This window comes from Pan paniscus, chromosome 14 (assembly GCF_029289425.2).
Source record: "Pan paniscus chromosome 14, NHGRI_mPanPan1-v2.0_pri, whole genome shotgun sequence".
NCBI lineage: Eukaryota > Metazoa > Chordata > Mammalia > Primates > Hominidae > Pan > Pan paniscus.
This window is the reverse complement of record NC_073263.2, coordinates 48690656-48710090: the sequence shown is the minus strand read 5'-3', so window position 1 is coordinate 48710090 and position 19435 is coordinate 48690656. Positions and strand designations below refer to the sequence as shown.

The window sequence follows — 19435 nt, the reverse complement described above, 5'->3', positions numbered from 1 at the left end:
TTAAGGCCTGAGGATATAGCAATTAACTAAATCGGCAGGGCTCTTGCTTTCATGGAAGTTATATTTTAACACTTGGCTCTTAGAAGACTATAAAAAAATGTTTGGCGGATAAGTAGGTGAATGATGAGGAAATGAGTGAATGGATAAGCAGTAAATAAATACACAAACATATAAATATCATTGTTTCAATGGGACTAAATCACTTAGGGAACTGCAAACACAACTATAATCTTGAGAAGAATATATGCCCCACTAGGAAGATGTAAAGGGCGGGCACGGCTGAGGTATCATACCAGAGAAGCTTAAGCTATAAGTCACCCCATAGAAGTGAATTATCAGTGGAGGACAGAGCTGTATTTCTTTTATTGATTCTAGATCAATGTGTCACCTTTTTCAGAGCCCAGTTGGAGTTTGAGATCTCCCAGATATATGGTTTAAAATATAATGATGAAGAAAGGCATCAGCTAAAACGCACATAACCAAACCAAATTCCAGAGAAACACATGCTGCCCCTGAGTGGTAAGAAAGCATTTACAAACCAAAGGCTTCTCAGAAAACAGTTCACCTTAGCTGAGATTTTTTGAGCCTCAAGCTTGGGTTTTGCCACAGAAGGCTCTGTGCCTTTTTCAGGGTCCCTTGAGACACTTTTTGGATGCTTATCACTGCAAAGCACATATACACAAATCTCCTTTAAAGCACTGAACTGGACAAGACCCACTGCCTGCCTTGAGCCTAAGAAATGAAAACCAAAATGGGGATACCAGTAGAGAGGACAGAGTGGGGCTGGATTTTGAGGAACAAATGCTCACAGGATGATGAGAGGAGAAGAAAGAAAAAGCCTAAAGTAGAATTGTCATTTCAAATATCAGGAGTAGCCAGGCAGGGTGGCTCACACCTACAATCCCAGCATTTTGGGAGCCCCAGCCAGGAGAATCACTTCAGCCCAGGAGTTTATGACCAACCTAGGCAACATGGTGAAACCCATCTCTTCAAAAAATACAAAACTTAGCAGCGCATGGTATGCACACCTGTAGTCCCAGCTATTCAGGAGGCAGAGGTGGGAGGATTGCTTGAGCCCAGGAAGTTGAGGCTGCAGTGAGCCATGGTCATGCCATTACACTCTACCCTGGGCAACAGAGCAAGACCTTGTCTTGATTTTTAAAAAAATATATCAGAAGCACATAACTGAAGATAAAAGTCTGCGTAGGTGGGTGTGTCAAAGGTGGTAGAATGGAAACACACAGATATTGGCTGTCATGTTCTTTTTACAATGGCACTGAAATCCTGTATGGGGCTGTTTTTCTAAATTAGACAGAGGATTTAATTACAAAAAATGGCCCAAGAGGACAGTGCTTCTGCATCTTAATTTTGTAGCTATGAGCGATGACCTCTCCAAACCCATTTTGTCAACCATAAAATGGAGGATCGTAATACATAACGTGAGTGGCTGGCAAAACAATAATACAATTCCTTTGAGAAAAATGAAATATAATTAAATTTTATCTGCCAGATAGGTACCTATTCTTTAAAAGTTTAAAAATGAATCATAAATCATTGCCATTTCCTGCCTGGAAATCAGAAGTTCTAATAGGAGCTATTTAATAGGTGCCTGGCATGTAATTTTTATTCACACCAGACCTTCTGTACGTTTAGTCAATTCATTTTATAATGAGATGGAAATGTTCCTGTGATAATACCCAACTGTAATGGAAGAGTTTGTAATAGGATGCTATGGTATACAGAATACGGAATCATGCTCTTATTTATTTATTCACTTATTTACATATACCCTGACTCATTCTTTAAAAAAAGAATTTGAGATGATTGCAGCAGAAACACAATAACATGATCAAATATAAATGAAAAAAGGAAAAAAGAGTATCAGGGCAAAGATAAATTAGAAGAATAGGTCATGACATTGAGAAAAATAAGAAATGTATTCTGTAAGGGATTACACAGTTGCTATAATTTATTTCTGAATTTGTTTCTGAACTTTCCTGAAACAAAGACAAAATGAAGAGATAGAAGGTTACATAGCTTTCTTTGTCTAATGTCAAAAAGAAAATCACACAAAATTATCAGGAAGATGAGGAACCCAATAATTTGAATTGTGGACTAGGCGTTATCTTCTTGGGTAAGGCATCCAGTGTTTCAGGGTATCTTTGATTCTTCACAAGATGACTGACCAGATGATTGAGTTTTAATTAATTTTGTGAGTGGAAGTGACATGTGCTCCTTTCAGATCAAAACTGTCCATGAGTGACCTCCTCTGCATTCTCCCATTACCAGCTACTAATTAATTCTCAGAGTTTCTTAGGTTGCATTAGGATATAAGCAGACTCTGAAATGAAGGTTAGACTCTGAGCTAGATTTTTATTAGGGAGTGTGTTGGGATAAATACCCATGGGAGGGAGAGGAAAAGCAGGATTGGGCAGAGGAACAAGTCGGGCTGTGAAGCAGGCCTGATGAGAAGCTTGGATACCCCATGGGCACTCAAGAGCTAAAACAGCCCATCGAAGCTGAGCTTACTAGTCTCTAGTTGTGGGCCACTCTAGAAAGTGACCACAGTGGCAGTTCTCTATAGTAGAGGCAATCCTGAAAGGAGATGACATCTGAAGGCATGCCCTACAGCTGGGGCAGCAAGTATCTTTTTGAAGGGTGATGAGGTGGTGAATCTTTGTATCCACACCCAGGGCAACCTTGAAAGTCAAAAGCTAAGCATGGCCAAGTCCATCACACAACCCCCACCCTCTACTCTGTTGCATTGAACCACTGAAATTTTAAGGTTTAGCTGGAACAGCAGCTAGTATTGTGTTACATAACACACACAGACACAATCTTTAGGACATACTCAGCACTTGAATAAAAGACCACCTCTGTAGTGAATTGGTAAGAGAATGCATAGTTCTACTTTGTTAAATTGAGTGTTAGTGTAGAGCCTAATCAGAGTTGTGAAGTTGACAAAAATTGTCTCCATGCCACAACCTTTATGCTTTCAACCTTTATTCTGTGACTTTCCCACCTTTCCATAATTTCCACTATTAGCCCTTCCCCAACTTATTTCATAAATTTATATCCTTATGCTTTTCACACTTGCTGTCTTGAAAAAGAGAGTCTTGTATTATCTTCATAAACTCAGCACTACTTCTAATAAAAGTTATAATTTTTTTCTAGAAAAAATGGATTTTGAATCCCAGAAATGAAGGGATGTAAAACTGCAAGTAATGTGGAATTTCACACACATGCTGGGGGAGGTGGAGGAAATTTGAGGATATGAGGAATCCGATCAATTTACCAGAAGGGTATACACTGTCTTGTAAGAGCAGCCCCCTTTTCAACTACATAACTCCAAGCCTGTGTCCTCTCTGGTCTCAGGCTACACCACACTAGGAATTAAAATGTGGCCAATTCATAATACTTATCCATGATTTGCTCATTCTTAGCCACAGCTCCTAACACGCTTCCCGTATCTCAGAAAATTCTCTCTGGGAATCTCTGAAGTCATGTAGGAATTCTCAAGTGATCTTTTCATACTCTTCTGCTTTAATCTCATCACTGAAGTTCATTGCCCAAGAACCCACCTGGTGCATGCATGTCTCATGGCTACAGCCCCAGTGTCACCATGGAATCTGGCGTTCTTGGCAAAGATGCTGTCTTTAGGAGCTGTCCAAGTGCCTCGAGGTGTCAGTGTGAAGCAAACAATCAGAATCATCTCTAGTTTGGAGCTGCTGCTCCATATGGAAGGAATGAGAAAGCCTCCCCAATTCTCAGGTTCTTGAGTGAACACTGTTGTTTTACCCTCCTATCCAGAAGAATCCTTGTAAAAATAGTGCCTCATGAGAAATACAGCCCCTCTTTCCATAGATTTCAGTTCTCAGTTCTTAGAATTGAATCAGCTAGATTTGGCTGGGCTGGGCCAAGAAGGGGACCCTATCAACTGTGAGATGGAGACCCAGGAAGGGGACCCACTCCAAGCTGTCTCTTTTGTCAGCAGAGGAGAAAGCTCTCTAACCCTCCTTTCACTAAAAAGCCTCATTCAGATCATGCCACTGCACTCCAGCCTGGCAGACAGAGTGAGACTCTGTCTCAAAAAAAAACAAAAAAACCCTCATTCAAATGGACTCCTGGCAGCAGCCCTGCTAGTTGATGTACAGTCATATCTAAATCCCAGTTAAGGGTTAAGCTGTGACTTCTATTACATATAAAAGTAAATTTAAGAAATAGGGTAGTAATATGAATAGCATTACACATATACTAATGACTAACATTTATTGAGGCTATGTACTAATCACTCTAAGTACATCTTCAGCATTTTCTGATTTAAACACTATCAAACTCTGCAAAAGATATTATTCTTTTTTCTACATTATAAAAAAGGAAACTAAGGTAGAGAGAGTTAAACAACTGTCCAAGTTAACACATCTAGGAATTTTCTGAGCCTGGATATGAAACCTAAATATGAAGCTCACAGCCACTGTCCTCTGCACATGGTCACCAGGGACTGACCTTCAAGTTGCATGCCCTGCTGAGTGCTCTTTTATTATATGTAGCTAGGCAGAATCTATAGCTCTTGGATAACCCTTTTGATCTTGTACAATTTTAAACAGATATGACAAAGACCACTTGAAGCCAAGGTAATAATAAGGAATTCTACCAAGGACAGATTTTTTTCTGGGTAGGCAACTGTGTGATTAGAGGCACCCCTATCCACTCACTCTTTTCACAGAGTCTAAACACCTTTTAGTCTCAAAGTCTCTTGAATCTGAGACCCTCATACAAAGGACAGTTAACTACATAACAAAGATTCTGTTTTTGAGGGATACCAGGAGATACTAAGATGGGAAAATACATGGGAAAGGTCAGGTAACCAAAAGACAGGGAGTGTCCAAAATAGGCTGTATTGTCTTGCCCAAGGTAAGCCCTGATCCTGGACTCCTACAGGTGTGTGCTGCTATTCACACTCTTGGGGCTTACCAAAGTCAGTTGCTTCTTTTCAATTCCCATGCTATTGTCGTCCCTGCAGTATTTGACACCCCCTTTTCCTTTACTCTTTTTCCCACGACTCCCTTAATATTAGAGTGTTAGTCAGCTTTTGTTGCACTTGCAAACAACCCCCAAATCAATGGCTTTCAAAACCCAATATTTATTTCTTGTTCACATTGCATGGGACCTGCAGATTGGCTATAGCCTTGGCAGGGATCCATGTGTCTTCTCATTTTGGAACCCATGATGAAGGATTAGCCACCATCTGGCCCATCCTGTTGTCACAGTGGATGATAGGAACAAAAGAAACAGAGACATTGCATGCACAACAATTAAAGCTTCTGCTCAGATATGGTGTGTGTCATGACTGGTAAGCATCCGTTGGCTTAAGTGAGTACACTTCCTCTTCAGGGGTGTGGAGATGGACATGAGCAGAATGAATGATGGGAAAATTGTAGGATGAACAATAACTGGGTCTCCTCCAATTTCTCTGACTGTGCCTGAGTCACAGAAGCTGGTTCTTCTCTGTCTGAGCCTCTCAAAATGCTTCATGCTCTTGAGTTCTGTCCTTGCTGCCTTTTCCTCTCCCTCTGCCTGTTTTCCTGAGTCCAGCCTGTCCATATCTGTGGTATCAGCTGCCAATATCTCTGCATCTACATCTTTAGTTCCACTTCTCTCCTTGACTTTAGGCCCACTTTCCCTATATATTGAATACTTCTATCTAAATATCTTTCCAATACCACAAACTGAAGTTATACAAAAACTAACTTATTATCTGAATGTCCTGAATTGCCTATTACCACCTCATGAATACAAAGTATTGACTCTTCTTTTTCCTTCTCTCCCTAAATCCAGTCATCGCAATAGCCTCATTTGTCTTCCCCACCCCGCTATCCCTGCCGTTCCAGTCCCTACACACCCTTATTGTCCTGTCAGTAGTAAGCCACTTATAGTGGGCTTCCAATTTGTGTCTCCTGCCCCAGATTCTTCCAGTTTAAATTCCTACTCCGTACACCTGTCAAAGTGATCATCTTAAAGCATGAAATAATCATAGTATTCCTACTTGATGGTCCTTTGGCCACCCTCTGTCAGTGCAGCTGAAACTGTTGGAACCACAGGAGTCCACACAGGTGCCTCACAGACCAACAAGGGGGAAAGGGTGGAAATTTATTCTCTCCTGTCTCTTAGTTTAGCCAAGGAAGCTCCAGTATAGCTAGACACCCTGTGCATGATTTGAATAAAGGGGTCTTGAAATATCAAGCCAATAGACAAACATAAATACTTTGACAATTCCTCACCTGCAGAATATTAAAAAAAATCTTAAAGTTGTACACTTCATAGTCAGGCTTCAGTCTCCTTCTCTAACCTCACCTTCCACCATGTTCTCCACCAATCCCATCTCATACACACACCATCCCTGCCAGGACACCAGCCACACTTGAGACACTCAATGTAGTTCTCTTGGCTGGAAATGTCCTTCCCTCGGTTCTTTTAATTCCATCCACCAAGATGACTTTTACTCATTCACTCTTTTAGACATCTAGTTTACACCTTCTTTTCTCTCTTGAATGTCCAGTATCTCTCTTTCAGCAGTTGATCACCTTGCATTATATTTCACTGGGAAAATGTAAATATAAAAAAGGGCTTCCACACACTACCATCCCAACATCTACCTACCTACCTGCACCTATACCCATGTGCTTGCCTTCTGTTCTGTTTGTATTGGTACCAGTTTGTGCTCCTGTCTAAGGCCAGCTCCTCCAGCTATGTACCTGATCCCACCTCCTCTCACTTCATCAAAAGCATCTTCTTCAGCAATTACCCTCACTCTCCTAGATTATCACAGTTTCTTCTCTGCTCTATCATTTCCATTGAGACACAAATACAGTACAATTTCTGCCAGCTTTACAAGTCCATCTCTAGTCCCATGGCCTCCCATGACCATTATCTTTCCTTTTAAAACAAAACTCTGTAGAAGAGTCTCCTAATTCACTATCTCCTCACTCCCTCTTCCATTATCACTTAAGCTACTGCAAGAATTCCTTTTTTCTCACCTATCTCCAAACTACTCTGTCAATCACTCCAAACTACTCTATCAATCACCAAGACTTTCACCTTGCAAAATCCAACAGTAGTTCATATCCCTCATGTTACTTGACCTGTTAACAACACTTACATTGATAACTTCTTCCTGTTGAAACATTTCTCACTTGCCTTCTGGCACATTATTCTCCTGCTCCTACAGGATTAGCCCCTCTTTCTAAGTCTCTTTTGTGGATTCTTCCTCATTTTTCTGATATGTAAGTGTGTGGAGTGCCCAAACTGTCCTAGGTGATTGCATCTGATCTCACAGTTTTGAATAACACTTTTCAGCATCAAAGATATTTATAATAGCCTTCAAGGCCCAACATGATCTGGCTCCCATTACCTTTCTAAGATCTAACACTCCCCCAGATCTTCTGCCCCAGTTTTCCCCAGAACAGTCTTCAGTATTCCTTGAACATGGCATTCGGCTCTCCCCTTAGGGCCTTTGGGCTTGTTGCTTCCTCAGTCTTAAAGGTTTTTCTCCAATATGCATATGGCTCACTTTTTTTCCCAGTCTATGATCAAATATTGTCTTATCATGATGCTTTCCCTAAACACCCAGTGTAAAATAGCAATAATCCCCCTACAATCCAGCATTCAGTTCATGATTTTTTTGTTCTATTTTGGTCCTTTCTATTACATTAATCAATTTCTGACACATTATATGTATTTATTAGTTGCATATTTGTTAATCGTCTTGTCTCCCTCCTTGAGGGCAGGGGATACATCTGTTTTGTAACTCCTTTATACCCAGCTCCAAGAATGGTGCTGGACATGTGAAATATTTTTTACATAAATGTACAAATAATATATTCTTTTTCTTCTTAAACATTCTTGAGTAGATTCTGATTTATGCTACAGTACAGGATGATAAAGGCTGCTACTCTCCTGGAAACTTATACAGCCTAGAAATGCAAGCTGCCAGTTTCTAGGCCTGCCTTTGATTGTTCGAGGTCCTATCTGACCCCATCCTTAAGCTAATTTTATTACAGCTATTTCTAGATATTTTATTTAAAACAAGTGCCCTGAGATCTCTAAAGGGTGAGGAACATTTTTTCAGTAATAAATAAATACTTAATGTTTCCAAAGAATCTACATGGATTTAACTGAAACTCTTTTAAATAAAAAATAAATAATAATTGAAATCAAAGCTATATAGTTGACTTTCAAAAGTTAAAGCTTTATTGCTGATCCCTATGGTGTTTGAGCTTTGTGCCACCTTTCAGAGAAATCTCACTGATCTCTTAAAGAAGGAAAGTTGGAGCCCAAAAGGATCATCTAGATATCTTTGGTACAGGGCTCATTTATAAAATTCTAAGCACAACTCAACCTGTCCAACAAGGCAAGTAGTGAGGCTAGTTTTCTAGAAAGATGCTTGGAGTGACCTCTTGTCCATTCTCTTTTACTGCTGTCCAGCCTGCCTTTGAGTATAATGTCCTTTTGGTTCCCTACTACAGGGTCTATGTCTAGGATTTAGCATTCCCTCCTCACCCCTTAGAATATCTACAGTTCCCTCTAAACTGTCCAATAGAATAGCCACTACTCACCTGTGGCTACTTAAATTAAAATTAACTAAAAGAAAATAAGATTTAACATTCTGTTTTTCAGTTGCACTAGTCACATTTCAAGTACTTGGTAGCCACATGTGGCTAGTGGCTACAACACACAATATTATAGAACATTTCCATTTTCCAGAAAGTTCCATTGGATAGAACTTCTCTAGACTCTCAAGATCCATCTTCTGGAATCCTAACTGATTTTTCAATATGTTCATTCTTCAGCTTTTGTCTCAGATCACAATTCTCACTCCAGCTTCAGCCTCTGAAGCCATAATACTGGGCTTAGTCAGTCCCTAAGTCATAACAAGATAGTGATAGTGCCAAATCTGTTCTCAGATCTCCATATACATTTAAGTGTGTACATTTACATTAAGACTAGTGATGACCTTGAAGTCACAGGTTGCTAGAAGAGAATGTGTGAGAAGTACCAACCAGAGGGGATCTACTGCATAGGAGAAAGGGCAAAGCACCATGTCTGGAGGAAACAGAAAGAAATTAGTACATTCCAGTAAAACTATGCAGATGACAAAACCTCCAGGAAGGAGAGAGATCAATCAAGGAAATAAAACATGTAGGAAGATGGAACAGTTTGCATCCTTGTAATCATATGCAAGTAATAGAAACCTGACCAAATAGAGGTAAAGGTTTTGCTTACATCTGGATTGTGCATAGTTCATTAACTGAGCTATAGTAGTTAGGCCCCTAATTTATGGTAGCAGTGTTATTATGGAGAGAAAAACAAAAATAGTAACTGGAGTCAGGGACATTCTTTGGGCAAAGGCCTGGAGAGCAGTTTTGGCCAGATTTGTGCTTCTAAGCAAGTCATGAAAGGGAAGAATATGACTAATATATAACAAGATTGACTCCTTCCTGGGTTAGACAGAGTTACTGGGTAAAGTTTAGAACTATTGCTTAGAAAGAAAACCAGGATACCCAGGAGCCCAGGCTGGGAGAGGGCTAATTGCTCAGTCTCCCCGAGAAGCACTGATCAGGTTTTCAGCGTGCTATTGGCAGATTCACCTCAGATTGCTCTCCTGACATTTATTTAAGTCTTGCTCTGTCACCCAGGCTGGAGTGCAGTGACACAATCTCGGCTCACTCTGGCCTCCACCTCCTGGGTTCAAGTGATTCTCCTGCCTCAGCCTCCTGAGTAGCTGGGACTACAGGCGTGCACCACCATGCATGGCCAATTTTTGTATTTTTAGTAGAAATGGGGTTTCACCATGTTGGCTAGGATAGTCTCTGTCTCCTGACCTCATGATTTTCCCGCCTCAGCCTCCCAAAGTGCTGGGATTACAGGCGTGAGCCACTGTGCCCGACCTTTCCTGACATTTAATATCACTGAGACAGGAGGGCACGCCAGGGCCCAGGAATAGAACAGTGGTGCCAATCAAAGGGATTTGCTTTTAAAAAATAATAAAACAAGAAATAAAGCCTTAATGAAGGAGTAGGTTTTCTGTTTAGAATGCCAGGCATCATGGAGGACATGGAGGGGAGGAATTGGCAATTCTGACTTCGTGAAATCATATTACTGAGTCTACTTCTAAGCTCTAAACCATCCACTTCCCTCCCAACCCCCAGAGAGGGAGAGAGCCGAGCAATTATGCTGACCAATGAAGTCATTCTACTAGTGGGTGTTTTAAAAAACGAGTTAACAGAGGCCATAAATACCCCAGTATGCTTTAAATTCAAGCAACATGTTTCAATAAAGCCAAATTTTTATATCATTGCCAGCATCAAATCAGTAGACTAAATGCTGCAAATGGAATTCAAACTATTAAAAAAATGGCAAAATATGTGGCTAAGTCTTTGTATGAAATAAATTAGAAATTCTTTTCACCATAATGTACAAGCCATTCTTGCTCTGGGCCAGTATCTCTAATCTGTGCCAAATTTCTTTGAGACGTGTGGATACAAAGGCAGAAGAAAAGGGAAAAACGGTGCATGCCTTAAAATCTTCAATGCTCTGTAAGACTCAGTTCCTTTATTTCAAAAACCTGGAAAAAAATTACTGATTTTCTGAGAAACAAGCAGGCAAGGATCAGCTAATTTCTTGAGGCAACTAATGGCTTTGTTATTTGACATTTCTGAAGGTCTTATCATGTACTCAATATACAGAACACTTCCCAATGGTGAGCAATGAACTAAAAGCAAAATGCAGAAGGGAGGTGAAACATTACCCTGGGCTGAAGAACTTTGAATGTGTCTGAACTGGTTTGTGTGGATGAGGTAAAGATATTATCATTCTGATTTCTGTCCTCCCTTTCTGGTCTCCAGGTGGACTTCCTGAGCCCTGAGAAGCCGTTTGAATGAGGATAAAGGCACAAACCCTTCACGTATGAAGCACTTACTATGGAGGTGATGTTGTACTAAACTCCTATGACTTCTTTACAACAATCTAGAGGCATAGGTATTATTTAGTATTCCCAGTTTTCAGATGCAGCAAGTTAGGTAATTCCTTCTAGGTTGCACAGCTTTATAGAGTGGAGTTGGATTCAAATTCAGGTTTCATTTTTTTTTCATGGAAATTAGAATGATCCTCATTGTAAACAACATATAGGAACATATTTCTTAAACTCAAATCTCTGAATAATTCTCACAAAATGCCACTCAAAAGAGTTTTGTAGTTAAAGAATATGCTTCCATATATTTGCTTATAATGTGAACTTTTCCCAGACATTATGTAAAGGGAGGCAAATGAAGAATTAAATAGAACTTGGTGCTGCACAGGAAGACAGGCATATGTAGTATTCTTGGACCTCTGCCGAGCTGCCTCCCAAAGTCACAAGAATTCTTAGTCAAAAATTGTAGACTTTCTGGATGCTCAGGGAGTTAACCTAAAAGAAACCTGAACATTTTATTCCATAAAGGCATAAAAGCAAGTGAATGAAATGGGTCCGCACAGTTCTGGACCTGCAAGCACAAAAACATGCTGCCCAGCACTTAGAATTGACTTACCTCCTACTGGTGCAAGAAAAAGGGTTCCTTATAGCATTGCTTCTAAAAGCAATATCCTATAGGCCATTGTGACCTAAGGGAAGAGAAGTAGAGAGTCTGCTGTCTTCCATGTGGCAAAATGAGATCTCCGAGTTACTTTCAGCAAGAGAATGGTTACAGAAGCTTTCGCTCACAATTGGCTACCGTTCAGCAAAAGTTTCCAGAAAATATCTTAAAGGAGGCAAAGAAAATAGCCTAAGAAAACAGTGGGAAATACATCGTGACGTGGCAAACTGCACTCACGACTCAATAACTTTTTAGCCTTTCCTCAAGGCAAATAGTTCAAAAGATTGCTTGCTATTATTTGTAGCTGCTGGGATGTAGTTTCCCGCTTTGTGTGTCATCACAGGTAGCTATTGCCAAGAGGGAGAGTTAAATAAAATAACTTGTCAAAAGCTAATGCATGACTCAAGCATGGAAAGTTCTAGGGAGTGAAATTCCAGAAACAGAAAATCTTCCCTTAGGGAAGACATTTCCCATCAGATTTGCAGAGATGTGACCCAATATTGAGTGTCTAATATATGCTAGGTGCTTTATAAATAAAATTTAACCCTTTTAATTTAATCTCACAACGGCCATGGGAATTACCCATTATCAATCATTATCTTCACTTTACATGGGAGAAAGCTAGGCTCAGAGGGTTTTACAAAATTGCCAAGGTCACAGAGTCAGTAAGCTACAGACATGTTTTCTGCTCGTTTGTTTTTTTATTTTAAAACTTGTTTTGAGGTATAATGCTCATTTAATAAAGTCTATAAACTGCACTAGCCTTAAATGTACAACGAGTAAATTTCTACATGTGTATATGCTCAAGTAGTCACCATCTTGTTCAAGAGTTAGAGTATTTTCACATTGCAGGAAGTTCCTTCTTGCCCTTTTTTTATTCAAAATGCACACAAGAGGTACCCTCTAGTCTAATTCTATAAACATGGATTAATTATGCGTCTTCTTAAACTCTGTATGAATGTAGCATGACTAGCCATTGTGGTTTGCCTGGAGCTGAGGGGTTTTTGGGATGTGGATTTCTCAGTGCAAAAACGAGAGCAATTGGTCACTCTATAAATGGGAATAGTGTGTGCTCTTTTGTGTCTGGCTTCTTTTGCTCAACATAATGTCTGTGAGAGTCATCTAGGCTGAAGTGAGGTTTTGTTCTTTTTATTGCCATGTATCATCCCACTGTGTGACTATTCCACAATTTATTTATCCATTTTTATCCATTATCCTGTTGACATACATTTGGGATGTTTCCAGTTTTGGGATTTTATGACTAAATCTAGGAACATTCTCATATAAGTCTTTTTGTGAATGTGATTACTCAATTCTGCTGGGAGCAGAACTGCTAGGTCATAGGTAAGTATATATTTAGCTTTAGTGGATTCCACCAATGTTTCCCTACAGGGCTGTACCAATTTACACTCCTATTAGCAATTTATGAGAGTTTTGGTAGCTCCACATCTTCATCAATATTTAGTATGTCATTAAAAGTAATGACATACTAAATTTTTTTAAAAGTAATGACATTACTTTTAATGACATACTAAATGTGCTAGACTGCTATTATAGATATTCATTCCTTTGTGTATCCCTTTCCCATACTGTCTTGCCCTTGGCTGCATGATTCGCTGTAGCCAATGAGACATTAGCAAGTGTGACATGAACAAAAGTTTGATAAACCTTGGACACTGGGACTTGTTCTTTTGGAACACTCACTAAGGCAGACTTGATTCACCATATAAAGATATCTGGCTGTGCTGCTTAAAAGACCCCATGGAGAGGTGGGAGGGAGGTGGAAATATTAGCATGGACTGCTCAGCTGGGCCCAGGGGTTCCATGCATCCCAGTGGAGGCACCACATGTGTGAGTGAAGAAGCCATCTTAACTCTTGCAGAAAAAAAACGTGACATATGAAATGAGAAAATACTTGCAAGCCAAATGCCTGATAGGGGTTAATCTCCAAAATATATAATGAACTCCTATAACTCAATAGACAAAAATCAACCTAATGAGATGATTAAAAAGTGGGCTAAGGACTTGAGGAGACATTTTTTTCAAATAAGACATACAAATGGTCACTAGGTGTATGAAAAGATGTTTGATATCACTGAGCCATTGGGGAAATGCAAATTAAAACCATGATGAGCTATCACCTCATACCTGTTAGGATGGCTATTATTTCTTAAAAAAAACACAAATATATACACCTACTATGTACCCACAAAAATTAAAAGTTGTTAAAAAAAATAAAAGTGTTGGTGAGGATGTGGAGAAATTGGAACCTTTGCACACTGGTGATGAGAATACGAAATGGTGCAGCCACAATAGAAAACAGAATGAAGGTTTTGGTGCAGCCACAATAGAAAACAGAATGAAGGTTTCCAAGAAAGGTAAAAATAGAACTTCCATAGGATCCAGCAATCGCACTTCTGGGTATTTATTTTAAAGAATTGAAATGAGTAACTGAAAGGGATATTATTTATCTCTTTTATTATAAGGGATATTATTTATCTCTTATTATTATTGTTAATACTGCTGCAATAAACAGCAAAACAGATGCTCTCTAAAGCAGCATTATTCACAGTAGTCAAAATGTGGAAACCACTAAATGTCCATATAAAGGTGAATGTAAATGTCCATATAAAGGTGAATGGACAAAGAAAATATGTTCTATGCATATAATGGAATTCTATTTAGCCTTGAAAAAATAAGGAAAAGCTGCAACATATGATAACGTGAATGAAACTTGAGAACATTATGCTAAGTAAAATAAGACAGTCATAGAAAGACAAATGCTGCATAATTCCACTTATATGAGATATCTAAAATTGTCAAACTCATAGAAACAAAGAATAGAATGGTGGTTGCCAGGAGCTGGAGGGAGGGAGAAATGGGAAGTTGCTAATGAACAGACATAAAATTTTAGTCAAGCAAGATAAATAATCTCTAGACATCTGTTGTACAGCATTGTATCTGTCATCATATAAGGTAAATCTCGTGTTTTGACCACAATTTTAAAAAGCTGGTTCTTTAAGGAGATCAACAAAATTAATACTCTACACAAGCTAATCAAAAATAAAATAGAGAAGACATAAATTACTGGTATCAGAAATGAAATAGGGGCCATCACAAATGATCCCACAGACATTAAAAGGATAATAAAGGATATTACAAACAATTCTACACCCACAAATTTGATACCTTGGTTGAAAGTCCTTGAAAGACATGATGTGCTAAAACTCACACAAGTAAAATATGTAATCTCAATATGCATACATTAAAGAAATGAAATCAATAGTTAATAATCTTCCAAAGAAGAAAACACCAGGCCTACACAGTTTCACTGGTGAATTCTACCAAACATTTAAGAATGAAATGATATTAACATCCTATAATTTCTCCCAGAAATTTGAAGCAGAGGAAATACTTAACTCATTTTATGAGGCCAGCATTCTCTTAACTACCAAAACTAGATAAAGACATTATAAGAAAAGAAAATTGAAGACAAATGCAAAAATCCTCAACAAAATATTAGCAAATCATATTCAACAATATATTAAAATAATTATACACCACAACCAAATGGGATTTACTGCAAGTACTCAAATCTAGTTCAACATTTGAAAGTCAGTTGATGTAATCTATACACAGATGGAGAAGAAAGAAATAAAACTATCTTTGTTTGCAGATAACATGATTGTCTATTCAGAAAGTCCTAAAGAATTAACAAAAAGTACACCTGAAACTAAGTAATTATGACAAAGTCACAAGATGTGATAATACAGAAAAATCAACGGATTTCCCATATACTCACAATAAACAATTGGAAACTTGAAATTAAAACCACAATACAACTTACACTAGCACAAAAAATCTAACAAAATATTTGTAGAATCAGTATGTGTAAAATGATCAAACTCTGGAGAAAGAAAGAAAATTTAAATAACTAGAGACATAGTCTATGTTCATGGACCTGAAGACTAGAGTTGTTAAGATGTCAATTATCCCAATATAATCTGTAGATTCAACACAATTCCAGTCAAAATCCCAGCAAGTTATTTTATGATATTAACAAACTAATTTTAAAGTTTCTATGAAGAGAGAAAAAGACCCAGAATAGAAGATGCAATATCGATGAAGAAAAATAAAATCAGAGGACTGACAGTATGCAACTTTGGAACTTAGTATAAAGCTACATTAATCAAGATAGCATAGTATTGGCAAAAGAGCAGATAGATTAATGGAACAGACTGAAGAGCCTAGAAATAGACACAAAAATATAGTCAACTGATCTTTGACAAAAGAGCAATGGCAAATTTAATAGAAAAAAAGACAGGTTTTTTTTTCAACAAATCTTACTGGAACAACTGGGCATCCTTATGCAAAATAAAAAAAACCCTAAATACAGACCTTTTACCTTCCATTAATAATAACTAAGAATGGATCACTGTTCTAAATGTAAAATGCAAAACTATAAAACATCTAGAGGGTAACACAGGAGAAAATCTAAGCAACAATGGGCTTGAGTTTTTATATACAACACCAACCTTTTAAAAATAGATAAATTATACTTTATTAAAATATAAAATTCTGCCACGTGAGAGACATTTGTTAAGAAAAATTAAAGACAACTCACAAACTGAGAGTAAATATTTGCAAAACACATATCTAATAAAGACTCATATCCAAATATACAGAGAATTCTTAAAACTCAACAAGAAGGAAACAAACACCCAATTAAAACTTGCAAAAAGATTTGAACAGACACCTCACAAAAGAAGATATACAGATGGCAAATAAGCATATGAAAAGATGCTCAATATCATTTGTCATTAGGGAATTGCAGATTAAAGTGAAAATGAGTTACCACTATTAGAATTAGCCTATTAGAATGGCTAACATTAACAAAAACTGACAATACCAATTGCCGGCAAGAATGTAGAGCAATGCAAGCTGTCGTTCTTCGCTTGTGTGGAAGCAAAATGGTGCAGCAAGTTTGGATGACAGTTTGAGAGCTTCTAGAAAATCTAAACATAGTCTTACCATACAGTTGTGCTCCTGAGTACTTATACAATTTTACTGAAAACATATGTCCACACAAAAACCAGCCCACTAATATTTATAGTAGCTTTATTTATAATCACCCAAACCTAGATGTAACCAAGATGTATTCATTAGGTGAACAGATAAACTATAGTACATCCATACAATGGAATATTATTCAGTGATGAAAACAAATTAGAGATCAAGCCATGAAAAGACGTAAAAGAATTCTAAAAGCATGATTCTAAGTGAAAGAGTTCTATTTGAAATTTTATATACTGTATGATTCCAATTACATGACATTTAGGAAAAGACAAAACTATAAAGATAGCAAAAAGATCCATGATTCCAGGGGTTCTGGGAAAGGGAAGGGATGAATAGGTGAAGAAGAGGGGAATTTTATTATGGTGAAACTATTCTGTATGATGCTGTAATGGTGGATCTATGGCATTATGCATTTGTCAAAACCCATAGAATTGTACAACACAGAGTGAACTCGATGTATGCACATCTTTAAAAAATCATGTAATAGAGGTTGAAGGATCCCTAAAAGGAAGACAGACCATGACAAGAGAATCTAATTCTGTTACAACTGTATGAAGCAGCTTCACTGAAGAGGCGGTAGGGAAGAGGTGCTGACTTAAGTAACTCTGGAAATGAATGGAATCATTGTACTCTAGTTGATAAAGCTATTTCCTTCTCGATTGCAAGTTAACAATTCTGATCATGCTATACTTGTTTACTGGATTTGAGCAAATCAGTAAATGGACAGCAGATGGTAGGAGTCAAATTTCTCACTGTTGGAGTTTACGGATAAGCAAGGGTAGGAGGTTAGAATGATCCACACATGTGGTAATGGATTAGAATTGGAGATATCATAAGAACTTATGTTTAATATGGATACAGATGGTTACACATAGAAATATTTATAGGTATGTATGCATATAGGAGTTATCAAATATATACGTATATGTTTCTGTTCTGTTAGCTGAGAGGGTCAAAAGGAAGTGATACCCCCATAGCAATAAACACATTCAACTCCCAGACAGATCTCTGTTTTCAATATGATTTTGAGATAAAAGGAACGAGGGAAGCTTGAAGAAACTACTGATTCTAGGTCTGGGAGGACATACGCAAGAGGAGAACAGGGGATCTTGTAGTGCCAAAAAGTAAGGACTTCGATCTCCTGACCTCGTGAGCGGGCGCCTGTAGTCCCAGCTACTCGGGAGGCTGAGGCAGGAGAATGGCGTGAACCCGGGAGGCGGAGCTTGCAGTGAGCCGAGATCGCGCCACTGCACTCCAGCCTGGGCGACAGAGCGAGACTCCGTCTCAAAAAAAAAAAAAAAGTAAGGACTTGTCAAAAACAGTGACAACAAAAACAACAAAATATTATTGATGTGGGTATGTCAAGAGGGTACAAAGGCCAAATGAAAGGGCTCCAAAAGGCCGAAGTGGGAACAGTTTGAGTAATAAGATGAAAAATAGTATTGGATTATAACTGATAGTGTAAAATAAATATTCATGAATTCATACTGAAATAAATAATTAAATAAATTAATAAATGGAAAAGGAGAGAGAATTCTCTTATGCAGAAGTATTAGAAATAAATTATGCAGATTTTTCACCCTAAAGACGGGGAGAATAACTCATCTCTCCTTATGTGTGGGCTGAACATGAAAATGGCATTTTAGAGATAATCACTACATACCTATTAGAATGGCCAAAATCCAGAACACTGGCAACACCAAATGCGGGCAAGGATGTGGAGCAACAGGAACTTTTAGTCATTGGTGGTGGGAATGCAAAATGGTAAAACCACTGTGGAAGACAGCAGTCACACTCCTTGCTATTTACCCCAGAGAGTTGGAAAAACTCTTTGTCCAACAAAAACCTACACACGAATGTTTATAGCAACTTAATTCTTAAATGCCAAAGCTTGGAATACCATCACGATGTCCTTCCATAGTTGAATGGTTAAGTAAACTGTAGGACATTTAGAATATGAAATGGAATATTATTCAGCACTGAAGGGAAATAAGTTATCAAGCCATGAAGAAACAGAGAAAAAAATTTAAATTCATATTACTGGGTGAAAGACGACTATCTGAAAAGGATACATACTGTATGCTTCTGACTATAGGATATTTTGGAAAAGACAAAACTATGAAGACAGAAAAAAGATCCGTGGTTGCCAGGGGTTAGGAAGAGGGAAGGATGAATAGCTGGAGAAGAGTGAATTTTTAGTGAAGTGCGAGTATCTGTATGAAACTATAATGGTGGATACATATTATTACACATTTGTGAAAACCCACAAAATGTATAATGCCAAGAGTAAACCCTAATGTAAACTAGGGACTCTGAGTGATAATCACGTGTCAATGTAGGTTCAATGATAACAAGTGTGCCCCTCTGTTACAGGACATTGATAATGGAGAAGCTATGCATGTGTGGGGCAGGGAGGACATGAGAAATCTCTTAAGTTTTTCTGTGACCCTAAAACTGCTAAAAAAAATAGTCTATCCACACCAAAACAAAAAGAGACATTTTATCTCTGTAAGCTTCCTCCCCTAAAACCATAACTTCAGTGTAACTGTGAGCAAAACAAACTCCTAGAGGCTCATTCTACAATATACCTGACCTTAGGGGTTTCCACCACGTTCACCTCACACTATACCTGGTCGGTACTCCTTAAACTCATCAAAGTCGTCAAAAATCAAAAAATCTGAAAAACTTTCATAGCCAAGAGGAGCTTAAGGAGACATGAGGATTAAATA

The 19435-nt window shown here is 38.2% G+C and overlaps 1 long non-coding RNA gene across 1 annotated transcript in view; it reads left to right on the top strand.

Moving 5' to 3' along the window:
* The window catches only part of LOC134728801 (uncharacterized), a 303662-nt gene that overhangs the window by 267763 nt on the left and 16464 nt on the right, over window positions 1-19435 (top strand). The window contains exon 4 of the long non-coding RNA XR_010109615.1: window positions 10905-10985. This is a non-coding gene — a long non-coding RNA (uncharacterized LOC134728801). The remainder of the gene's footprint in view (window positions 1-10904; window positions 10986-19435) is intronic.